This window comes from Podarcis vaucheri (assembly GCF_965113315.1).
Source record: "Podarcis vaucheri genome assembly, chromosome: 5".
Lineage (NCBI taxonomy): Eukaryota > Metazoa > Chordata > Lepidosauria > Squamata > Lacertidae > Podarcis > Podarcis vaucheri.
Window position 1 is genome coordinate 29,680,515 of NC_138763.1, and position 24,025 is coordinate 29,704,539.

At 42.8% G+C, this 24,025-nt stretch overlaps 1 protein-coding gene across 5 annotated transcripts in view; it reads right to left on the bottom strand.

The window, feature by feature from the left end:
* Positions 1–16,892, bottom strand: part of ZBTB38 (zinc finger and BTB domain containing 38) — a 29,550-nt gene extending 12,658 nt beyond the window's left edge. The window contains exons 1-5 of one of the 5 annotated variants that reach the window (XM_082223930.1): positions 16,771–16,892; positions 15,826–15,917; positions 12,953–13,053; positions 9,933–11,568; positions 3,386–3,441 (exon numbers count right to left, since the gene is read on the bottom strand). The gene's annotated coding sequence lies outside the window, so the exon portion shown is untranslated. Of the gene's footprint in view, positions 1–3,385; positions 3,442–5,039; positions 7,200–8,990; positions 9,906–9,932; positions 11,569–12,948; positions 13,054–15,825; positions 15,918–16,770 lie in introns of those variants that run through there. The other 4 variants (XM_082223931.1, XM_082223932.1, XM_082223933.1 and 1 more) reach the window with 4 other exon arrangements.
* Between the last annotated feature and the right edge of the window lie 7,133 nt (positions 16,893–24,025).

Here is a 24,025-nt window from a genome sequence, read left to right on the forward strand (position 1 = left end):
AACAAGATTTTCTGTGTCCGTCCATCACGCCCACCCTCCTGCATTCGCATTATGGAGAAGGAAGTTAAAACAGCTGCATATAGCCATGTGCAAGGCAAACAAATTAATCCACATAGTTTAAGTCTGTGGTTCCACGGTTGAAAACACCATTTGCTGTTTCTGCTGAAGAGGTTTCAATATTATATCCATCTTTGCAGTGTGATTTTTCCAGCTGACAGTAACTACTGTTATGAGGTTGTGAACCAGAACTGAAGGTGCCCATTCTCTTTTGCTGTACATTTTCTTGTGTTTAGCTGTTGCCTCAGCTGGTAAGCTTCACACAAAAGCACCAAGTAAGAGCCACAACCCAACATATAAGAAGTCACACTAGACCAGGGGTCAGCAAACTTTTTCAGCAGGGGGCCGGTCCACTGTCCCACAGACCTTGTGGGGGGCCGGAATATATATATATATATATATATATATATATATATATATATATATATATATATATATGCAGGTTTTGGTGTCTTCGGGTGTCTTCCCGTGTAAGAGTCGGGGTGTCTGTGCGACGTTTCGACGAGGTCTCACTCGTCATCTTCAGGCTGGTGCTTTCGGCTTCTTGTTACTGGAACAGAGCAGAATCTGGTGTTTGAGTTCCTATAAATACTGTTGAGGGGTGTGGTGTATAGCCTCCAACGTTCTGGGCAGAGAGGAAGTTCCTAGATTAGTGTGCCTTTTCTTCTTTTGTTCCTTAATTACTTGAGGGATATCTTGGGTGATTTCATGAGTGATATTCTGAATACCACTGGGTGGGTCATTAAGTGTAGATTAGTTGCTAAAGCTTTCGTGTCTTGACCTCTTGAGCTTGTGAAGAGTTTTTCTGAGAAGATGGCTGTGCTGCATTTAGTTGTGCTCTGGCTTGGCTTCGTGTATAGGGGAGAGCTGTGGTTTTGTGCCTTGTGCCAGCCAGATGGAGGCTATACACCACACCCCTCAACAGTATTTATAGGAACTCAAACACCAGACTCTGCTCTGTTCCAGTAACAAGAAGCCGAAAGCACCAGCCTGAAGATGACGAGTGAGACCTCGTCGAAACGTCGCACAGACACCCCGACTCTTACACGGGAAGACACCCGAAGACACCAAAACCTGCATTCCTGTACCCGTGAAAATCTACGAAAGCATATATATATATATATATATATATATATATATATATATATATTTGGGGAGGGGAGAGAGCGAATTCCTATGCCCCACAAATAACCCAGAGATGCATTTTAAATAAAAGCACACATTCTGCTCATGTAAAAACACTAGGCAGGCCCCACCCCACAAATAACCCAGAGATGCATTTTAAATACAGTGGTACCTCGGGTTACATACGCTTCAGGTTACAGACTCCGCTAACCCAGAAATAGTACCTCGGGTTAAGAACTTTGTTTCAGCATGAGAACAGAAATCGTGCTCCAGCAGTGCGGCAGCAGGCCCCATTAGCTAAAATGGTGCTTCAGGTTAAGAACAGTTTCAGGTTAAGAACGCACCTCCGGAACGAATTAAGGACTTAACCCGAGGTACCACTGTAAAAGGACACATTCTACTTGTGTAAAAACACTCTGATTCCCGGACTGTACATGGGCCGGATTTAGAAGGCTATTGGGCCGGATCCGGCCCCCAGGCCTTAGTTTGCCTACCCATGCACCAGACCATGTTTTATTGTGACGGAAACAAGCTCACAGTGTGGGCAAAGCTGCTACGCCAGCTTCCAGGAAGGTCGGTCACTGTTGCTTATGGGTAGAAGTTGGCATGGAACAATCCAGCATAGCTGAAAGTGGTTTGGGAAAACAACCTGCAGGCCAAACTGGGATCTATGCCAGGCTTAATTGAGTCTGTGGGCTGCAGGCTCCTCACCCCTGCTGTATCGTATCAAGATATAAACAGGTGTGAGGTAGCAGCACCCTGATGTCCACTGATATTCCTAAGGTATATAGCAAAGCATCCTGACAAAGCTTCGTAAGTGGTAGCAATGTGTTCAGGGATGCGAACGACAAGAGATTTGGGAATTCAACTCTTTCCATGATCGGGGCCTTGAGTGAGCTTCTGCAGATCTGTTTTCTTCAATAACTGCAGCACCAATCCTTTGAGAATGGAAAATTCTCTCCCAGGTACTCTCTTCCTAAGCGCAGCTCTGAGCAATTTCCCCTCCCCTAACCATGCATTAATTATTATGAGCCCATGCTATAGGAGTGCGCATGCACCAGCGCACCTCTGCAGCTTTGTTCGTTTCCCCTTTATTGCTATGTGGTTGTCAGGAAATGGGTGACGGCACACATTAATCCTGGATAAAAGCTTGAGTAGCCGCTTAGGGCCACTGCCTATACAAAATACCTTTATTTCTTCTTATTTTTTTATTAAAATTCTATACCGCTCTTTGTCCAAAGATCACAGGGCAGTTTACAATATAAAAACACAAAAAAATCATGCCACAGTAACAAACAAAACAGTTAGGTAGCCGTCTTGGTCTGACACAGTCGAAATAAATAAATTAGTCCAGTAGCACCTTAGAGACTGACTAAGTTTGTTCTGGATATAAGCTTTCGTGTATCTGAAGAAGTGTGCATGCACACGAAAACTAATACCTAGAACAAACTTAGCTGGTCTCTAAGGTGCTACTGGCCTTTTTTTTTTTATTTAAACAAAACAGTAATAATAATAATTTATTATTTATACCCCGCGCATGTGACTAACACACCATAGATAGTTTAATTAGCCAAAGTTGTGGGAGAAGAGGAATATTTTTGCCAGGTGCCTAAAGATACATAAAGAAGGTGCCAGTCAAGTCTCCCTGGGATTTGTCGCCAATCTATAGCTGCTCCACCATACCCTCAATGATATATCTTGCTATAGGGTCATGATAATATAGCAATCATAGATTAATCTAGGAATGGTGCTGTTTTACTACAGCAACATGGTTAGTTGCTCACTTTATTTACACGCTGGGCCAAGCTGTCTAGTAAAACAGTGTTTTCTATACAGAAATTATAGACTTAAAGGCTATTTTCTAAATAAAAAAATTCCTTCCAGTAGCACCTTAAAGACCAACTAAGTTAGTTCTTGGTATGAGCTTTCGTGTGCATGCACACTTCTTCAGCTATTTTCTAAAACATACATTTCCCCCACATATTTTGAATGTTCTTTTTATGTTGCTGCTTTAAATCAACTTCATCAAAAAAATTAATTGCTGTAGTAATCAAGTAGAAAAGTACTCCAACAAGGATTTGTTTCAGACCAATACATATGCCCATTTCCTATCCTATCACTGTCTAGTTGTAGACGGATCATAGCTGAGTTGTCAAAGTCAAGTGGATATAAATTGGTCACGTGGCAACATTATGTCACTTACCAACAACTGTATCCGAAACAGCCGGCAACCATAAGGCTGGAGCCTGAAGAAGAAATCTAGGCGAAAAAAGGATGGAGTTGCCCAAATCAGAACTTGAATCAGGATGACACATTAACAGCACAATCCTATGCATGTTTTCCCATAAGTAAGCCCCACTATGCTCAGTACTCCTTAATCGCAGGAAAGTGGGTACAGGATTGCAGCCTAACTGCCCAGACTGCCCAAGGTTTATAGGTCAATGTCAGCAACCTAAATTTCATACAAAAATAAAATAAAATACTGGAAGTCAATACAGATCCAGACTCGGACATAATAGAAAAGGAGAGCTTCTTGCTAAGAGAACAAGCTGCAGCAGTCCTCATGATTACATGCTCCATAATACATTTCTATTATGATTTGCGGCACTTACGATAGCGGCAGTTTATTTTCAATGTCTTTCCTAGTGATTCCTAGTATGGAATTTTCCTGTAGCAAGTAAATTTCCTGTAGCAAGTTAATTGCTGGGTTGTGTGTCATTGCCATCTGCTGTGGCACTCAGTCAGGAGGAGAAGGGTTAAGAAGGCACGGGTGGATGCAAAAGAGGCAATAGGGTGCGATCCTATGAGGCATGTGCTTCCATGCATCTTCAACATGTTGCCTGGGCCTCTCTGGAGAAGCACAGGATTAAAATCTAACTAAAAATAGCAGTTGCCTGCATTTGTTTAGAGGGATTTGGTTTTTCTCGCATAGAAATTTATGCAGATTAATCAATCAATGGAGGATATGATGGGCGGGGAAGAGCTGTGGCTGTGAAGGGTCGTGTCTCGGTAATAAAGCATCTGCTTTGCATACTTTGCATGCTGATGGTTCCCAGGTTTCAGGAAGGGTAGTGAGACCCAGACTAACCACCCACCCCCATTTAAAACCATATCGTCTGCATCTGTGACAAAATAATTTTTGGAAATGGCAAGTAATTCCAGCATGAACGTTTGCTTAACTTGCTAAAGAAAGGAAGAAGAAATGTACCACCAAAAAGGGGGCGTGTAAAAAAAATATGTGTATGGTTATTTAGATACATGGGTGGTTGTGTGCCCTATTTTGCAGAGGACCAGAGGACAGTCCTCTATTTGAAGAGCTGCCAAGGGACAGTGGTCTTTCTGAAGGATAGGACTCTTATCATAAAGGCTGGCAAATCTAAATCCTGTTTATGAAACTATAAGAAGGGAGAGCAGAAACCTAGAAGTTATCCACCAGCAGTTAGGACCTGGACAGCAGACACAGGCCATCTAGTTTCCCCCATTGTGGAAATATGCATTCTGTTTCTTATTTAAAGTTTATTTAGTGGTGCACAAATAAAAGTTAAAATTCACAAACAAATAAAACACACACACACAAATATCCATAAAATGCATCATCATTAAAACAGAGCTAGAAACCAAGCAAAAATCAATTTTAAATTGTTATTCTTTCTAAATTTCTATCTATGCAGATAAATGTACACACACCCATTTTAAAAGGTGATTCTTATTTTTTTTTAGCAATGCAATAAATAGACAACCTAATTTGATCTTGAATATATGCATCCACTGTGGTCTTGTTTTCATGAGAGCAGAAGAGACAGGAACATGCAAAACATTTTAGAGACAGAATTAAATGTGAACAGGATTTTCCAGACCTGCAGAGAACAGCTATAGAACCCAGGCAAACATGATCTTCAAATTTACATTGTTTATATCCTTTCTTACACACATCCTGCCTCTGTAGTTTTCGACTTGGAGCCAACCGTTAGCAAACGTCCTTTCCCCAACCTTCCAGAAAGTAGACACGTCATTCATTTTCCTGCCCTCTGCCTCTTCCGTTGCCCAAACATGAGTTCCTTCCCCGTCGTTTCATATGCATGGCTCCCTGTGCTTTACTCTTTCCTACAGAGTATCACAGGTTCATGTTTTCCCACTGAGCTCAAAATGATTATATGATCCACTCCCATCCAGATTTCGCTTCCCCTCAGCAATTTATTCAATCCAAAACAAAGCATGTATGGCAGGAGCTGAACCAGACAAAACCATGTCCTTTTCCTGAAACCTGACTTAGGGTTGATATTACTATCTTTAAAAGCATTTAACCAAACATTGGAGAGCATATATTAGAGATCTGAATGGCTTTTGAAGTGCATTGAGGGTGGAGATACTGAAAAATCACCTGCAGGAAACATCTTTACAAATACATGAGAATGCATCGGAACATTTTATTGACATGCCAGGCACCAAAGCCTACAGGGAATATAGCAGGAGCCGAAGCAATCCTGAATGTACTGCTATGGTGATTCAGAAACTCTGTGGATTTTTATGGAGGTGAAGGATATAGGATACAAAATACAGATTGCACAATATACTAAACATCATCATCATCACCAGCCCATCCCACTTCATTTCAAAAGCCATTTGGAAGAACACGTATTTGCATTGTTTATGTTCTGAGAACGATGAAGCACTTTGCTGGATTGCAAGTCACCCACTATAGCTATATGGGTGAAATGATCTAACATCAGGCAAGAGCATGTCTCCTTCCTCTCCTCCCCATTGCAGCAGCACCACCCCAACTTGCTCCAGAGGGTCCCCAACCCTCCTGAGCATATGGGGGGCGGGGGCGGGATATGGGGAGCTGCCGGGAGGAAGACAGAAAAGTAAAGTTCTGCAAGTCCATTCCACTCATAGATGGACCCAGTTGGCTGTCTCCCATAGATAGATATGGGAAGTTCAAGGACTGCAAGCTGAACTAATGACTTCATGCAAGACATCTCTCTCAACCTCAGCCTTCCCACTACCCACCTGAAATCTGTACTGCTGGAAAACAATGCTGGGCATGGACTACTAAGATAATACCTGTGACACCCAGGTGCTATATGAATTCTTAGTACCTTACTGATTATAGAAGAAAGGGAGATAGCTGTAAGCACACATACACGTTCTTTGTGGAGACTGATGGGGGTCTGTCTGATGTTTCGTACAGATGGTGGTTCAGTCTCCCACAGTCATCTCAATTTATTTCAGCGGCCATTTGGAAGGGCACTGCTTTTCTGCTTTTCTGTTTAGCCATTTGAGGTTGATCCCTAAAGACCACTGTGTAAACAGCCAGTCCACAATTGCTGTAATACATTCCCATGGCCATTTGGAAATCCAGTGTACTCCCCATGGCCATTTAGAGGAAAATAATGCATTCCTATAGCCCATGCAGCGTTGTTCATTTTTGTGTGCCAAAATGGCTGAAACGGAGGAAAGGATGGCTGGTAAGTCTTTTGGGTACGTGTTGGTATGTTCCAAATCTCATAGCAAAAGACAGCATTTTCCTCACTGTAACAGCCAGTCAGCATTCATGCTAAATATTCAAACAAGGGAGCACTTTTATCATTAAACAAAACACAAGGCACCACCACTGCCATGCAAATAACCCAACTCTTTTGGCATAGGAATTGCTGGCCGAAAACTTCTGATTATTTTCCTCAAAAAGGCAGTGTGAATTTAGTCTTCATAAAATGAGTGAGTGAGTCAGGGTGAGTGAGAACGAGAGAGAAAATACTCCTTTGATGCAAGAGAGGAATCAAAACCCACCATCCTGAAACATATTAGACTGAAGCAAGAGGGAATTCCAAGAGCAATACTTTGTAAACCATCATTCACATCCTCTCCTGTGCAAAAGCTTAAAATAAATGGACATATAATAATATGCTTGGCAGTAAATTACTTTTTAAAAGTCCATGCATGAAATAAATTATGTTAATGCAAGCATCAAAGAACTGATGTGTAAAAGTTATCCCCCAAAATAAGTAATCAAAATTAATCACTTACAGATAATGAAATCATGAACCCCTGTACTGAAAAATATCGTTCAAATGAATTTGTTTTAGAAGCAACTTAATAAAAACAGAATGGGGACATCTAGCTTTAGTAAATTTATCAAATATCGTTATTTTGGATTTAATGTTGTTCTATTATGTCGTTCTAAAACAGCTGTTATCAGCCATCCTCTAGAATAGATGTATTATATTTTTCTTTAGTGAATTGGTAATCTTCAGAAAGAAGAGAAAATTAACATTGTACCTTTAAGATTGCTTTGCGATTTGCAGTAATGTAAACGTCCAATAGAATTATACTTTTAGTATTTCTATTAACCCAGTGAATCTGTTGTTGTTGATCGCGATCGATACATCAGCTTTAGTAGTATCGAAGTCAAGGACATGAAAAGAAAATGGCTACCATGCAGAAAAATAGCTTTGCAGTGAGATGTGCTTCAGTTAGAAGGAAAGAATTCATGTTTTCAAGGAGCTATATTAAATGTGTAGCAACGGTTAACAATACCTTTTATCCTAGGTTTGGTTTTTACAGCTCCTATTATACATGAGCTGCTTTTCATGAAATATTATAAATTTGAACTTGCATTAGGGTTACAGTAAATCACATATTAAATTATCCCCTCTCCCCTCTCCTTCTTTGTCATCTCACAACGTTGGTTAAACTGACTGATTCTTTTAGGTTCTGTCTACTAAAAAGTTTCTAATTATTGCTGAATGTAACGATGGAGAAAAGAGATTTAAACATAATTACAATTTTCAGCTGCTTACAATTTCAGCCATATTCGTTCAATACTGAGATGAAATTAACTATTTTAAGAACACATACATGTCCTGCGTGTGTCTCACTAAGATGTACTACTTCATACTGTGTGGTTGTTTTTGTGAGAAAGACGGTTGCATTGCTTGAAACAGTCAATTCAAGATGAGAGAAAGGTTACTGTTACATGCAAACCTCCTATCATTTAATGCATTATAGCTACCCAGAAATGCAGTATGAGATCATAATTTGCATTGTGGAATTAAACAATAATAACTGTCTTTGCATCTCTGCTACTGCATCCTTTAACAGGATTTGGTTGCCAAGGAAACTGGTTTTGGCCCAATGTTAACATGAAATACCTATGTCCCAAAATATATCCAGTGTCACACCATGATGATTTAAAAATTAAGTCACAGGTTAGCATATCTATACATGGCTGGTTTTAATTTGTTAACCCTTTGAAATAAGCCAGACTCAACAATTAATATTGAGTTCCAGATGAAAAGGACATATTTAGGTGTTTCTCTCTTTTGACATAGCCAGCATCTTAAAAGAAAATAAAGACTATAATGAAATACGTCCTTACTTTATTTCCGCAATATTTATAAGATAAACGATAAGACAAATGTTTATAGCAAACGTTGACAGACCGCTTCCTAAGGCAAAATTAAAATATTTTTTAAAAAATTTCACAGCTCTGTCCACAACTTACAGTTTTGTATCTTAGCAAACAGCTTAATCATGTTCATAACCGGGATCAAAATCCTTTGGACGATAAGCTTTTAAAAAACGCATTTGCTGCATAAGCGGTGCCACGCCCCGATTATCTAGTAGACGGGCTATTTCTAATTTCAAAATAATGTATGCTTTTAAATAGGGAAACCCATGCAAAGTCACGGCATTTAGAATTAGATCCTTTTGGGGGGGGGATAACCTGGTTTAATAGATCTCGGTTATATTTCATTTCCTTGCATCATGGAACGAGAATAGGTAAAAGCATGCAAATCTCCACCTACCTGTGTATATGTCTTAATGAAGTCTTAGCACGCCATTGCACCCAGCCATTTGTATACAAAGTGAGGGAGAGACGCTGAAATCTTAGACGTCTCAAAAAAATAAAATAAATAGCTCTTTTCAAAAAGCAGCTTGCTTGAATGGACTGTGATCAAGATAGCTGAACTTATCAATGGGGAGGACAGAAGTGAGTGCGTCTGTCAGGGAGGGAGGAGATGCCCTCATCCAAGGTGGTGGGTGGTTTTTTTTAATAAGCTGCAGCAAAGGGCTTCCTGCTCACCCCCCCTTTCCCTTTTGAGGGTTCAAAGCTGACCACTGCAAAGACCACTTGTCACATTTGTTGAAAATCAGCCCAGTGCTATCCCTGTCGAAAAGGAAAAACTCAGCAGCCAAAGCCCACTGCACAACACACGCAGACTGCGTAAGAGTTAAAAATAGATTGGACGTGCCTGCATAATAAATATGTCACTTCCAAGGGCTTTAAATTTGATATTGCCATTAATTAACAATACAACATCTATTATTTAAATAGCAGTAAAGGCAAGAGGAATAAGACTGACCCCACCTGGAAGCAGAGTTCGCTAAAAAAATTAATAAATCCAATTTTTTAAAAAATAAAATAGAGCTAATGCTGGTTTAGAATGCGACGATAAACTAACAGCCCACTGCACTGAAAATGAAATTGAATGCTAAAGGTGGCTGCTTAAATAGTTATGCCCATCAGGAAGCCCAAGTCTTCACTACGACATGATATGGCACACAGACCATTTACATACTCCCATTCGAAATACTAGGCATGGCATAATGAATTCTGTATCCACAGCATGCAGACAGCACAAGCAACATTAATCCTGCCTGCCATTTTAGGCTCGCAGCAGCAGCAGCATGATGCACACACTACAGCAGCACAGATCTGGTTAAACGGGAGGCAAGGAACCGCTCACCTTAAAAGCAGTATCTGATTAATGTTGTTTAAGTGATATTGCAAATCGGCTGCTGAATCTTAGAGCAACTGGGTGGGAGGGAACAAAGAAAAAAATGTCATCAACTGATGATGCAAGACGAATCGTTACTCTGCACTGCTCAGTCAAGCTCCATGTTCTGCAATGATACAATCTCAAGTATTTCAGATTCTGTAGCAAAAAAACCCCCCGAAACCTGTCTGCAGAGTGGCTGTCTCCATCTACCGAGAAAAGCAGAAGATTCCTTTCACTCGCTGGAGGGAGGGATGGAAAGAATATCTGCAGAAATATCTTATTGACGGAAGAAGATTTCATATAGTACGTATTAGGTCCTAGATATGTATCCCTATTGCTGTCTTTTTCTTAACCCGTGTAATTTGCTTTTTGTTGTTGTTAAGCACGTAATTGCCAAGCATGTAACAGACGAAATCATCATTGCTTAAACTCTCATTCTGCACCGGATTATCGAAAAGCTGAGCGTATTGACAAAATCGCAAGGACGCAGAGGGTCTGGCTGCAGAATCAGCTGTCTGCTTCTGTGTTGCTGCCTGCTTAACCACAAGCAAGGTTAGAGCTAAATATATCTGCAAGGCATAAACGGAAGCTATTTTGCTGTACAGATTACGTTACAAAATGCTCCATCCTTAAGAGCTCATAAGATGAGTGCCTATTAGAAAATGTTTTGCTGCTACCCTGCATCGCTCTACACATCAGGCAGTGAAAGACTGTGGAGACTGCTCTTAAATCTAGTGACCTAAATAATGCTAAGATGGCTTAAGTAATATACACACATACTCAGCACCAAAGGCAGGAAATGAAACAAGGGGTGTCTCATCAGAATGCAAGTACAGTACCAATTCTAAATAAAATGCAGTGCCCTGTATATGCACATCTTATGCTAAGATGGAGAGGATGGGATGCTTATTCTTTTCATTTTTTGTTATTGTCAGGATAGGTTTTTTTGTTTTCATCCTCAGAGGCTTTCCTTAGCTACGGCATCTGTGACATCTCGATTCCTGGCATCATGGAGGTTAACGCAGGCACATCTTAACGGTCCAATTTTTAATTCTGCAAATCCAAATAAGCTTTTAAAGCAACAACATTGAATTAAATTCACCAAAACACTATACTTCAACACCTCTAAACAGGCACTGATGCTTTTGGCCTTGGTTCTTGAGTTTTGTTGTTAAGATCAATAACACGTTTCACTGCATGAATAAGATGGGTATTATTCTAGACCGAGTCTGTGAGAATTAGTGGGGTTTTTTTAATGAAATGAAATAGAAAATTTTGAAACAAGGGAAGCTTAAACTGCATTAAATATGTAAGATGGAAGGAGAGTAAGAATAAAAAGGTGGATTGGTTCACTTTTTTTCTTTTTCGGTGCCTAGAATGTGAGAGGGTCTTCTGCTTCGTATTCAATGCCAGCATCTCCCCAAGGGGGGAAATTAGGGAGGGATAGAACAGCTGGCTACGACCACTGCTGCAGTCCCTTAAGGCTGAAGTGTTAGTTAAAAGGAAAAACAAACATCTGAAACGTACCTGCCTGGCTATATCAAGATCCTTTCTTTCTACGGCATGCCACTTTTCTTTTAAGCAGGTCTAAACGCTCCCTCTCCTGTAATGTGACACACAAAACTGAGAGCTGCTGAAATCTGGAAAAAACAGCTGAATATATTTCTGACCTTACTGGAAAATTCTCCTTGAATGTTATAGATCTGTTTAATGCTACATTAGCTCCTGATGCACCCACACTATTTATGGGAGATTAATTCAATAGGCAAACATGGTTTGGGTACATATTTCTGTAACGCCAAAATAAATGCTTAACAATAAATGCAGCCGCATCCTCAACACATTTATTCATGAGCTAGTCACGAGAGGTCATTGCTTGCAATCTATATTGTCAATTACGAACAATTGCCACTTAAATAACTGAAGACTGCCATGCAAATAAATATTTCATAGAATTCCAGCCAAAACGGTCCCACCTTCTCAGAACATCATTCCCGTTGTTTATGGCTCTTTTATAAGAGGAATAAATTTCTCTGCCTTTTTAAAAATCCCCCTTAAGACTTTTTTTTCCAGATTTTGTACATTGTGTCGCTGGGTTTATTGCTTGAGATTCAAAAGACCTAAAAGCTGGCATTTAAAAAATGTGCTTCTCAAATGTATGACATCAGTCAAGCAGCGGCAGAAGCAACCCAGAGACAACAGAGGTCGGGCTCACGAACACACGTGACACAAACAGGCTATTACAAACTGTGTTCTTTCCCCCTTGACAGGCTTATTGCAGTATATTCAGCTAACATTTCAAAACTAGGGACTATATGCAAGGGCAGATTTTGCATCTAAAGAAGAAAAATAATGGCTGGCATATGGCTATGCTAATGTACGGTTTTACGCTATTGTCTGCTAGTAGCAGCAGCAGAATTCACATGTTCACAGATTATGTATAATTACAATACCGGTTTTCATTTGGAAGGACTCTTTCCCCGCTTTTATATTTTAATGAAAAGCCCTCTTGTACTATTGTGTGTAACGCCAAGGACAATTCAGTCAGTCTCCAGGTGATCAAGGTCCATATGAAACATCTGATGTTGTTCTGTATCAGACCCGTGCAAGAATTCTCAAGTGCGAAAATTCATCATAACAATCCTCATATCCGTACCCCCATACTAAGACCATTTTTAAAAAAAATAAAAAACCCAGTTATTAATGGGGATGAATTAGTAAAGAGGGAGGGAGGGAAAGCATTGTGTAGTGTTTAGAGTTTTGGACTAGGGCTGGGGAGCTCTGGATTCAAATCTGCACTTAGTCATGAAGCTCACTGAATGACTTTGGGCTGATTGTTATCTCCCAGTCTAATTGACTCACACAGTTTTTTCTAAGGAGCGGAGGGGGGTAGAGAGCACTATGGGAAGGAGGCTGGATAGGAGGAAGGAAAAGAGAGACCCTGGAGGGACAGAGTGATTTGCAGGGAGCCAAGCACCCATACTTACCTAGGGGATAACTAGGCGCAATGGCTGTAGTTCTCAAGGTGCACGCTGTAGCCGTGACTCTTTTCCAACCAACTCAGGCAGGCAGGGGTGATGAAAGAATCCTGGAAAAGACATATGCAAAGGCCAGATTGGTAAGGCATAAGTCTTCTAGCAAAGGGCTACTGTTGATTGATTCTGGAAGCCAAGAAGGGGATCATGCCCCTAGTTTACACTTCTGTTGATTCATTACATACCGAGTACTATTTTCATTAGTGCTGTAAACCGAAGGGAAATAAAACATGTACTGTTTTACGGGTCCATCCTGTGTCGTTTGTGGTCATTGCTGGGAATATGGATGCTATGGGATCTGAGGTGCTCCTCCCCCCATCCCAGAACCCATGACATTATGCATTATCAAATCTGCCTCCTAATCAAATATTTCAGTTCATCTTTTCTTTTTGCCATACAGCACATAAAATTAACATGGTGGTATTATTCTTTTTAAAAGTTTATTTACACAAAACATTATTATTTTTATTTCATAAAGATTATATGCCACTTGATTTTAAATAAAGCAGTTTACAGAAAGAATATGTCAAGCATGCTAAAACAGCAAAGAAGATGCCTTTCTTTGTCTGGTCCTGGTTTGAGGTTGACAGGGGAAAGCTGACATCAGCAGAAGCATTTCATTCAGCACATTCAGCACATTCAGCTAGGAAGGGCCGCATCCCACAAGGCAAAGCCTGTCAGGACCCTAGACAGAACACTCTGGTGAGGACCACCTAAACTGAGAGCTCTTGCAGGTGCCTTTCCAAAGCTGGCTGGTTTGGTCCTGCTGTTGGTGGCGACGAAGTGGCTGTGTTTTTAAAGCAGGGTTTCTCAAACTTGGGTCCTTGGATGTTGTTGGACTACAACTCCCACCATCCCTGAACACTGGTCTTGCTAGCTAGGGATGATGGGAGCTGTAGTCCAACAACAGCTGGGGACCAAAGCTGTCAACGTTTCCCTTTTTTTAAGGGAAATTCCCTTATTCCGAATTGGTTCCTCACAAGAAAATGGAAAAGTTGACAGCTATGCTGGGGACCCAGTTTGAGGAACTGAACTTCTGATTCTGCAGAAGTTGGCTCCTACTGTGTGGGGGTGATAGGGAATGCAATAGAAACCTGGTGAGTTTGGAAAGCCAACTTATCTTCTGACCAAGAAGGTCCTGCAGTGTGGAATGTCAACTCTCTGAGGGGCACCTTCTCCTGATCATCGTCCTCCTCAAAGTTCAAGGGAGGACTGAGGTCAGAGCACACGGCATTGCCAAAACCAGCCCCTGCCCTAGAAGTGAGCTGTCATTGGCACCAACACACCAGGCTCTACTTCCAGGCCCCTACATAGGCCACAAACCAGATCCTTTCCCAATTGTAGGAACCGCCTGTCCTACTTTTGACCCAGTCGTCTCATAAAAGGATATTAAACTTCTAAGTTTTGTTGCACACCTCACACAACCTTACCGGAAGATGAAGGACACTACCAAAGAGATGTTTACCACGTGCAGGCTCACTGATTACCTCAGAAGCAACACCAGATTTGCAATGCTTTACAGAGGAAAACACCAGTAGCCACTTATATCTCAGTACTGGCAACGAAGTGAATGAGACTGTGTAGATAAAGAGGGCTGATGGAACATCTTCAAAATCTATGGGTGCTTCCAGACGTTCTGTTTATGCTAGATGACGTTGCGTCAAAGCAAGTGTTACCCAGCCCTTACCGTATTTCCATCACTTTCCATCTCTTGAAAAGCCCAGTCTTTGGGGGAAGTGAGCATGTAGTGCAACGCCTCCCAGTCAACTATAATTGAACAAACTTAAACTTTCTGATTTTTGAGGCGCAAAAGGGCTGTAGGGGAGACTGACAAAATCACACACCCTCTTCCACTGGTAGAATTCTGTGACCACGTTGGTAAAATTCCTGCTGGTAGAAGCTTATTTGTGATTTAAGCCATTAGCCTTATTCAGCCTTTTTCTTGGCTCCATTGTTGAACAGTTAAGGAGGAGATAGGCCATGCAGAATACCTTGTTCCAACACTGCAAACTCTTCCCTCGACATCTGTGCACACAGCACAAATATCTGAAGCAAGTGGGCCTTCACACATTTAGTTACACACATGAAGGCATTCCCTAGAATCAAAGAATAGTAGAGTTGGAAGGGATCAGTAGGATCATCAAGTCCAATCCCTAGCAATGCAGGGCTTTTTTTGCCCAATGTAGCTCTCAAACCCACAACCCTGAGATTAAGAGTTTCATGCTCTACCAACTGAGCCATCCCTCAGGAATTAAATATAACCTGATTGTTCGGGGAAGCCTCCATATGTACGTAAGCACAAAGGCCCATCACTACAGATGTTCATGCTGTATGAGCGAATGTCAGGTAAGGATTGGGCAACACTAGGGGTGAGACTTCTCAGCGTAGCCCACCTTCTTGTTTCTATATTGTTCAATGCAGGAATGAAGAAGACCCATACATAGCTAACATATTTTAGGAAGATGCATCCTTGGGCAAAATGAGTACAGCACCTTCTTCTCACGCTGCCACTTTCCGCGGGGTGAAAACAATATTAAGTTTGGGCCTAACCATCACAGCCCCAGTTGCTTGCACCCTAGACAGAAAGGTGAGGTGGTAGCTTCCCAGCTTTTTTCCGTCTTCTCCTTTGCCTTTTCAAAGCAATCTAATAAAATATTATAATCCAGCCTGATTTCTCCTAGGTATTAACATACTCATTAAAATAAACCTTGCACATCTTAGGAGGTTCTGCCACACAGAATATGCTGCTGCGAGTAGAGCAGATGTACTGAAACTCATGCGGCAGGCCTGGAGCTTGACAGCTACAGAAAAGACATTCGACGCACCTGTCAAGATACGTGGGTTTTCAGAACACAAGTCGCAGACGGAAGGCCCCAGCAGCATCTTGTTCAAAACGATACTTGGCAGCTTAAATTACCTTTTAAAAGACAGAACTGAAATTCACACTTGAAGATTTCCAATTCTCTGACACATATATACTTTCGTATACCGTAGGTCTTCCAGCAACATTACCAACATAACACCGCCAAGAACAAATCCATCTCTTGGGCTAGCAGAAGTAGTTTGCACTTTGAAATCTGTTCTATCTGTTGATCAATGCAATAGCCGTTCCTTTTTAATGCTCCTTGCATGCTCAGTTAATGTGTGTACAGGTGTGTGCGTATGTGGCTGGGGGTGAGGGTGAGGGGAGAGACCAGGCCTCCTTCCATCCTATACATATTCATAAGAAAATCTACAGAGGAAAGTTCCACGTTAGGGGAGGGGGGCTTCTACCAGGGTTCATTTGAACTTGTGTGGATTGTGGCAGAGTCTGAGCTGTGCTGCACTCACATGTTCAATGAATGCATGAACAATGCCTGCAAGGATCAAGTGCCGAATGGTCAGGAGACAATTGTATCATGAGAGACAAAAGTCGGAGGACAGATTTCAGCCCAACACTAGTCCAAACAGCAGCAAATTAAAACCCCCAAGAAGCACAGCTTATCAGAAACGAAACATTGCAGCCCAGCAACAAATCCTAAAGTCAATCCAGGCCCACCCTCACAGACCCAGAAGGAATGAGCCAAAAAGAGAGAAAGGGTCTTTGCAGCACTCACAACTGACTCGTCCCCACATAATTTACATCACTTCTCCCGTATCTCATTCATACAATGCCTGCTCGCTATTTCTTCTGAATGTGTATCCTGTACAATAGTACACCCTGTACAATCAACTTTTTAAAAAGCCTGAGCTTGAGCAAACCGTTTCGGCACAGCTCTTCCCACGCTGACCTGTCCCTGCAGAAGCAAGAGCAGCAGGCAAGGCGACTGTGGGCCGTCATTCTGAGGCCTAAGGCCCAGCTGTTCTGCATCCGGTGCACAAACTCTGCTCGCAGCCTCCTCTCATCGCTGCTGTACAGTGTTTCTGAGCCTCCTGGTGTTCAAAGAGGGGACTGGCAGTTTCTACAGCAAGCATGTAAAAAGCCCAGATGAGCTGGAGGGCCAGATTCTTAAGAAATAGTCGCTCTGGAATCTCGCCCATATTTTTTTTCCCAATTCCGCCTTCATTTTATGAATGTTGTTCATTTTAGGAACATCAGCTGGCTACATAACACACACCGCTCACTGCAAGTGTTTCACTTCCTCAGATAAACCTCATGCATGGAAAACACACTCTGGGAGCAGAGGGGAAACATGAGGACTTGCTGCAAGATTGCTTTGGCACGTGAAGTAGTGTGAAGGACAAGCTGGGGCCATTTCAGCTGTGGATTTACATATGAGTAAGTATGCCAGCTCACCCCTCATGCCTCCTTGGCCCTCAAAATTATAGAACAGTGTGGATTGCTGTGGGCTTTGCCCAGGGGTCATGGAAGCCTGAGGGCTTTATGCTTGAGATCCCAGAAGTACAGGAGCCGTGAAACTGCCTAATGGTACCAGCTGATAGGGCATCCCATCACTGTGTTGGGCGCACAGTAGTGGCGTACTTTGGGCTCTCAAACCTCAGTGCCAACCTGGTTGATGCTAAAATTCAGCGCTCCCCCCCGCCCCCGCCTCTCATGCTCCATTCCACAGTGTTCTAAGGCCTCAAATATAAAATAAATGTTCATAAATGTACAAGGCAAACACACACATAACTATATAAACATGTCTGAAATATTACAGGAGAGCAATCCTGAAGCCATTTTGACTCTCCCAGTGACCCCAGATAATCCTCTGCAGTAAGGGGGCGGGGGTGGGGAAAGCCCTCCCATTGTCTTTTTGCTTACAAATCCCGTCTTAAAGGGCGTGTTTGTGTGTATGAATGGGGTGAGCCTGTGACCTGGATTCAGGAGCTGAAGTATTTACCATCACAAAAGAATGGCCAAGCTGCCCAGGCAAAGCAATCAGTGACCATTATGAGGTATCCTGGCAGACAGGATTTCTGCTGTAGACTGCCTCCTGTGATGTATTTCTGCTGTAGACCACCTCCTTTTGTGATGTATGTATGATGTCTTGTGGGGTGGGCTACAGGGTGGGCAATTTCAAAAGTCTATGTAAGGGCTTGCACACCATTGTTCTGTTTTCTCTCCTCCCTCCTGCGTGTGGGGAGTGGGGACCCTCCCAAATAAAGATCAGGCTTGCTAGCTGCTTTGCTTCTCAATATACCCTGGTTGGCCTCTGATATTTTCTCCTCCCAATAGGGAACCCACCTAAAGACTCTATACAGGCTCTTATATAAGGGAAAAGAAGCAGGTTTTTCTTATAACAGTAGCATTGTTTGGGTGGTCCCTGCAGCGTGGCACCCGGTGCGACCATACTGGTCACACCACCCTAAAAACACCTCTGCCAACAGTTCATCAAGACACTATAGTCACTTCTCATTCTGTAATGAACATTATTTCAATAAGAATCTGACCAGGTTGCAGATCTAGGAAAAGATTTGTTGCAGATCTAGGAAAAGATTTGTTTTTTGCTAGCCTGGGTTCCTTTGGAAGGAAAGGTGGGGTATAAAATTAAGAAAGAAGAAACCTAGTGAACAGGGGTTCAGCCTTCAGACTAGGTACATCCTAACCTGGAAGAGTTTGCAGGTGTATAATGCATTGTTTTGCTTTGAATTGTATTTCATTCGTTTTTGAAATACAAAGAGAAGTCAGAAAAGGCATCCTATTAATGTATTAGCAGGTCTACCTAATGCCCATTTCACCCTTTATCTCTAACCCACCATGTTTACAAATGACCATTTAGCTCCTCCTAAGGGAAGAATGTGGGCAGGGCAGGGAGAGAGAGAGAGAGAAAATGATCAGAAGAAAGAAAGAAATAGGAAGATGAGTGAATAGGAGGGAGGCTGGTTGTTGGGGCCATTTGAGGTATTTGAGCCGCTCTATCCCTGTTTGTACACAACAAAGCACTGACGTCACACCAGCTTGCGGGTGTTTGGTTGTACCACACCTATTCAGCTTTCGTACCCTTTAATTAAAATTTCCCTGTACTTGTCCTCCTTTATTTAAAAGCTCCATATTAGGAGGGTTCTCATAATGATATCAACACTAACCTGTTCAGAATTGCTCACAGTCTAGTCAATAGGATGGCAACAAATTGCTTCAGGCAAACCTACTGTGTTTCCCAGATACAACACCCACAAACCTTCTCTCTAGAGGTTCCTCTGGGCGCTGTTCTCTGTGCATGTGCAACCACCCAATTCTCTTATTCCTTTCCCGCCGCCCTGGCCAACCCCATTTGTACAGGGATACTGTACTGTTTTATGCTTAGGGCTATTATAATTTGAATTTGCACTTTTCAAACTTCTGCTTCGCTTCCTTACTATTTGAGTTTGCCAGGTGGATTTCACTAGTGAAATATGTCAGCTGTTGTTGTGCGTCAGCAGCCTGTATTACAGAAAGAAAACCTGCTCAGCAAATATTCTTCAGCCTCAAGGATTTTTGGCCAGTTTCCAGGATCCCTGCACTGTTCAAACATGGTGCTAGCCCTGAAACCACAAAAATTTGCAACAGGATTTTACTGAGAAGTGAACTCCTTTTGCACTACAGTATATATGCAATTTTCAGGCATTTCTTGATGATCAGAATCTCAAAGCCATACACTCTTTCCTGCCTCACACCTATTTTATACGTCCTTGAACATACCGAAGCATTCTGTCAATCTTCTGGTCTCTGGCCAATCAGCTCTCAGCACCACCCAGTCAATCCTAATCCAAAAGCATAGCTGTGGCAAAGGGCTCCCTCCCATGTGCCTCTGAGCAGAAAAAAACATGTACTGGAACTGATAGGGCTGCCCAAAAATCAGCCCTAGTAGCAGAGATCTTCCTCCATCACTTGCTAGGCCTACAGCTGCTGTAGGAGATATGGGAGTAGACTGAGGTGCTTCGAAAACAGCCCTGTGTGGCAGCTATGGGAATAGTTTGTTGCCTCTTTAAGAAGTCTCAGAGCAAATGTTGTGTTCACCATAAACTGGTTGCAACCACTTGGTGGATCTTGGTGACTGGGAAGGAAAGAAGCAGCCAGTGGCGTAGCGTGAGGGGTGCAGGCCGCACTGGGCGCAACATCTGGGGGGTTAGGGTTAGGGGGCGCAAATCCACGGGTTAGGGGGCGCAAATTACTTGCCTTGCCCCGGGTGCTGACAACCCACGCTACGCCACTGGAAGCAGCTCCTAAATTTGTAGGCTTGTGTTCTGAAGAGTTCTGCCTTTCTGAAATATAATTTTGTTTGGAATCAGAAGGCCAGTAATAATAATAATAAAATAATAATAATAATAATAATAATAATAATAATAATAATAATAATTTATTATTTATACCCCGCCCATCTGGCTGGGTGTCCCCAGCCACTCTGGGCGGCTTCCATAAAAACCAAAAATACAGTAAAATATCACACGTTAAAAACTTCCCTGAACAGGGCTGCCTTAAGATGTCTTCTGAATGTCAGGTAGTTGTTTATCGTTTTGACATCTGCTGGAGGGGCGTTCCACAGGGCGGGCGCCACTACCGAGAAGGCCGTCTGCCTGGTTCCCTGTAGCTTTGTTTCTCGCAATGAGGGAACCGCCAGAAGGCCCTCAGCGCTGGACCTCAGCGTCCGGGCAGAATGATGGGGGTGGAGACGCTCCTTCAGGTATACTGGACCGAGGCCGTTTAGGGCTTTAAAGGTCAGCACCAACACTTTGAATTGTGCTTGGAAGCGTACTGGGAGCCAATGTAGGTCTTTCAAGACCGGTGTTATATGGTCTCGGCGGCCGCCCCCAGTCACCAGTCTAGCTGCCGCATTCTGGATGAGTTGTAGTTTCCGAGTCACCTTCAAAGGTAGCCCCACGTAGAGCGCATTGCAGTAGTCCAAGCGGGAGATAACCAGAGCATGCACCACTCTGGCGAGACAGTCCGCAGGCAGATAGGGTCTCAGCCTACGTACCAGATGGAGCTGGTAAACAGCTGCCCTGGACACAGATTTGACCAGGGCATGGACAGGGCCTCCATGGACAGCTGTGAGTCCAAAATGACTCCCAGGCTGCGCACCTGGTCCTTCAGGGGCACAGTTACCCCATTCAGGCCAGTACAGTGGTACCTCGGGTTAAGTACTTAATTTGTTCCAGAGGTCCGTTCTTAACCTGAAACTGTTCTTAACCTGAAGCACCACTTTAGCTAATGGGGCCTCCTACTGCCGCTGCACCGCCGCTGCACGATTTCTGTTCTCATCCTGAAGGAAAGCTCTTAACCCGAGGTAATATTTCTGGGTTAGCGGAGTCTGTAACCTGAGTCGTATGTAACCTGAAGCATATGTAACCCGAGGTACCACTGTATAAAACAAAACAACACAGTTAGCTTATATCAGAACCATACATTGCTTCCGAGGGTGCTCAGAGCCATTTGTTGTCGCCTGTCCGAGTTCTGTTGCTGAGAATCAGGAGCTAGGAGTCTCTGAGGAACCTTTGCCTGAGAGCAGAATCCACATGTGAAGTCCGACAGTCCAGAGGTCAGGGAATCCAGATGATTACAGAGCTAAGGGTCTAGTCCAGATGATGTAGAGTCAAGAGTCCAGCAGGAAGTAGCAAAGGGGTGCCAAGAACAACAGACATTTCCAGCATCTGACTGCTGCTGAGAGCTCTGTTTAAGAAGGCCAGAGTCAGCTGGTTCTCATCAGTGCCTTCTCCTCTTGTGAAGGCTGATCTGCTGCAGGTGGGGTCACTCTGCCTTATCACTCTTCAGGCTGCTGTTCAGCAGGCGAAGCTGACTTCTGGCCCATGACACCAATACCCTGAAGGCCAGAGAAGCAACTCTGGAGTGTTTCCTCCTATGAGGAGCTTATTGTTTATTTGGTCTGTGACAGAGAGAGGCAGAGAAAGGGAGAGCAAGCAACAGAGAGTCTCTTTCTATAATAAACATCTCATTTTTTTACTCAATTATTTTGTGTTTCTTTTTTCTTTTTTAAAAATTGGGCAATTTGGAGGAGTAGAGGATGGTTTTTGTATGTGTTGCAACAAATTCTGTATTAACCATTTACCTACATTCACTCATTAAAAGCTGCAGTAGCTACTAAATTAGGCCGAGCAGGTAAGGTAAATACTACACTTCATGAGTCATGTGTAATTACATAAAAGGTGTGTGGATCTTAGCAGAGGATATATACTTAATGCACAGGTATGGAGGATAATGCTGTCACTATTCTTTCGACCTTGTTCTTTTGTGGGTTTGTCAGTGAAATTCTAAAATGAGAAGCTTGTTCGGAGAAGATGACCTGGCCACTGAGATCTTCTGGGATTGATTTATTTTATTCATTATTATTATGCTACAAGGCGCATCTTATTTTTTTAAAGCGCATATCACATTTTGGTCCAATGTCATACCCTCCAACATTTATCTGATGAAAATAGAGACGTTCTGTTCCATAATGATAATTTTACTATTTATACCCCACACATCTTACTGGGTTGCCCCAGTCACTCTGGGCAGCTTCCAACATATATAAAAACATAATAAAACATTAACAAAACTTCCCTATACAGGATTGCCTTCAGATGGCTCAGGGGCCAGATAACTCCATACCCTCCAATGAAAATAGGGACATCCTAAGGAAAAGCGGGACATTCCAGGATCAAATCAGAAACCGAGAAGACTTCTCTAAATCAGAGACGTCCTAGGAAAATAGGGACACTTGGAGGGTCTGCAATGTGCATAAAACAAGTTGTGAAATTTATCAAATGCCTTGTCAGTTGCAAGGGGCTCTTCAGCACACTACCTGATGTAGAAATAATCCCGAGTGCAGGAAAACTGGAAAACGCTGCTGTGTCTGAATATCATGACATCTCTTGGTTGTAATTCTAGGATCAAGTTTTCATAGCCTTGTCCTTCCTTACTACAATCAAGGAGTGGCTTTACAGTGGTACCTCAGGTTAAGTACATAATTCGTTCCAGAGGTCCGTACTTAACCTGAAGCTGTTCTTAACCTGAAGCACCACTTTAGGTAATGGGGCCTTCCGCTGCTGCCACACCGCTGGAGCATGATTTCTGTTCTCATCCTGAAGCAAAGTTCTTAACCTGAAGCACTATTTCTGGGTTAGCGGAGTCTGTAACCTGAAGCATATGTAACCTGAGGTACCACTGTACTTTGCTTCCTTTTTGCAGAGAGTCATAATAAACTTTTCCAGACAACAGTTCCGTCTCTCTGGTTTATGCATCCTGCTTTTATTTCTAAACCGCTATCAGAACAATGGCTAAACGCTTCATGTTTATTACAGCTGCTGTTGCTTCCTGACAAACGTGTCAGATGTAAAGCATAATTTCACTCTAATCTGCGCCGGCCTTCATTACTTTCCCTCGTCAATCTAATTTCCACCTGTTCCCATGCTATCTCTTTCTTTCTTCTCTGCTCCAGTTGCAATCACAGCTAACATAATTCTCTGAGGTGGCGCCTGATAGATACCAAAGGCCCTGCAAAGCTCTGCTGAGTCATCCTAGTGTCAGAGACCGAGGCCTAGGAAATGAACCCATAAGCGATTCCCCTCCCCCCCCCAAGTGACACATTAAACATAATGGCTGGTGTCACTCAGGGCAGACTGTTGCTTTTTTCCTTAGCCATAATTACAGAAAGGCCCTGCGCAGGAGATGCAAAAATGTTGGGGGTCGAGGAGGCTCAGTTGTGAGGGAGTGAGAAATGTCCCTATTTTCATCTGAGGAACATTGGAGGTTATGCTATTGCTCAGTGGTAGAGAGCAAGCTTTGCATACAGGAAGTCAAAAGTTTCAATTCCTGGTATCTCCAGGTAGGGAGAAAGTCTCCTGTACAAAACCCAGGTGCAGTCAGTGCAGTGTGGAGTTGCTGTCCTGCCCCTAGGGTGGTGGTTTGGGGTAGGGTAGTGGCAAGGGCCGATCAGAAGGTCGGCGGTTCGAATTCCCGCGACAGGGTGAGCTCCCGTTGCTCGGTCCCTGCTCCTGCCAACCTAGCAGTTCAAAAGCACATCAAAGTGCAAGTAGATAAATAGGTACCGCTCTGGTGGGAAGGTAAATGGCGTTTCCGTGCGCTGCTCTGGTTCACCAGAAGTGGCTTAATCATGCTGGCCACAT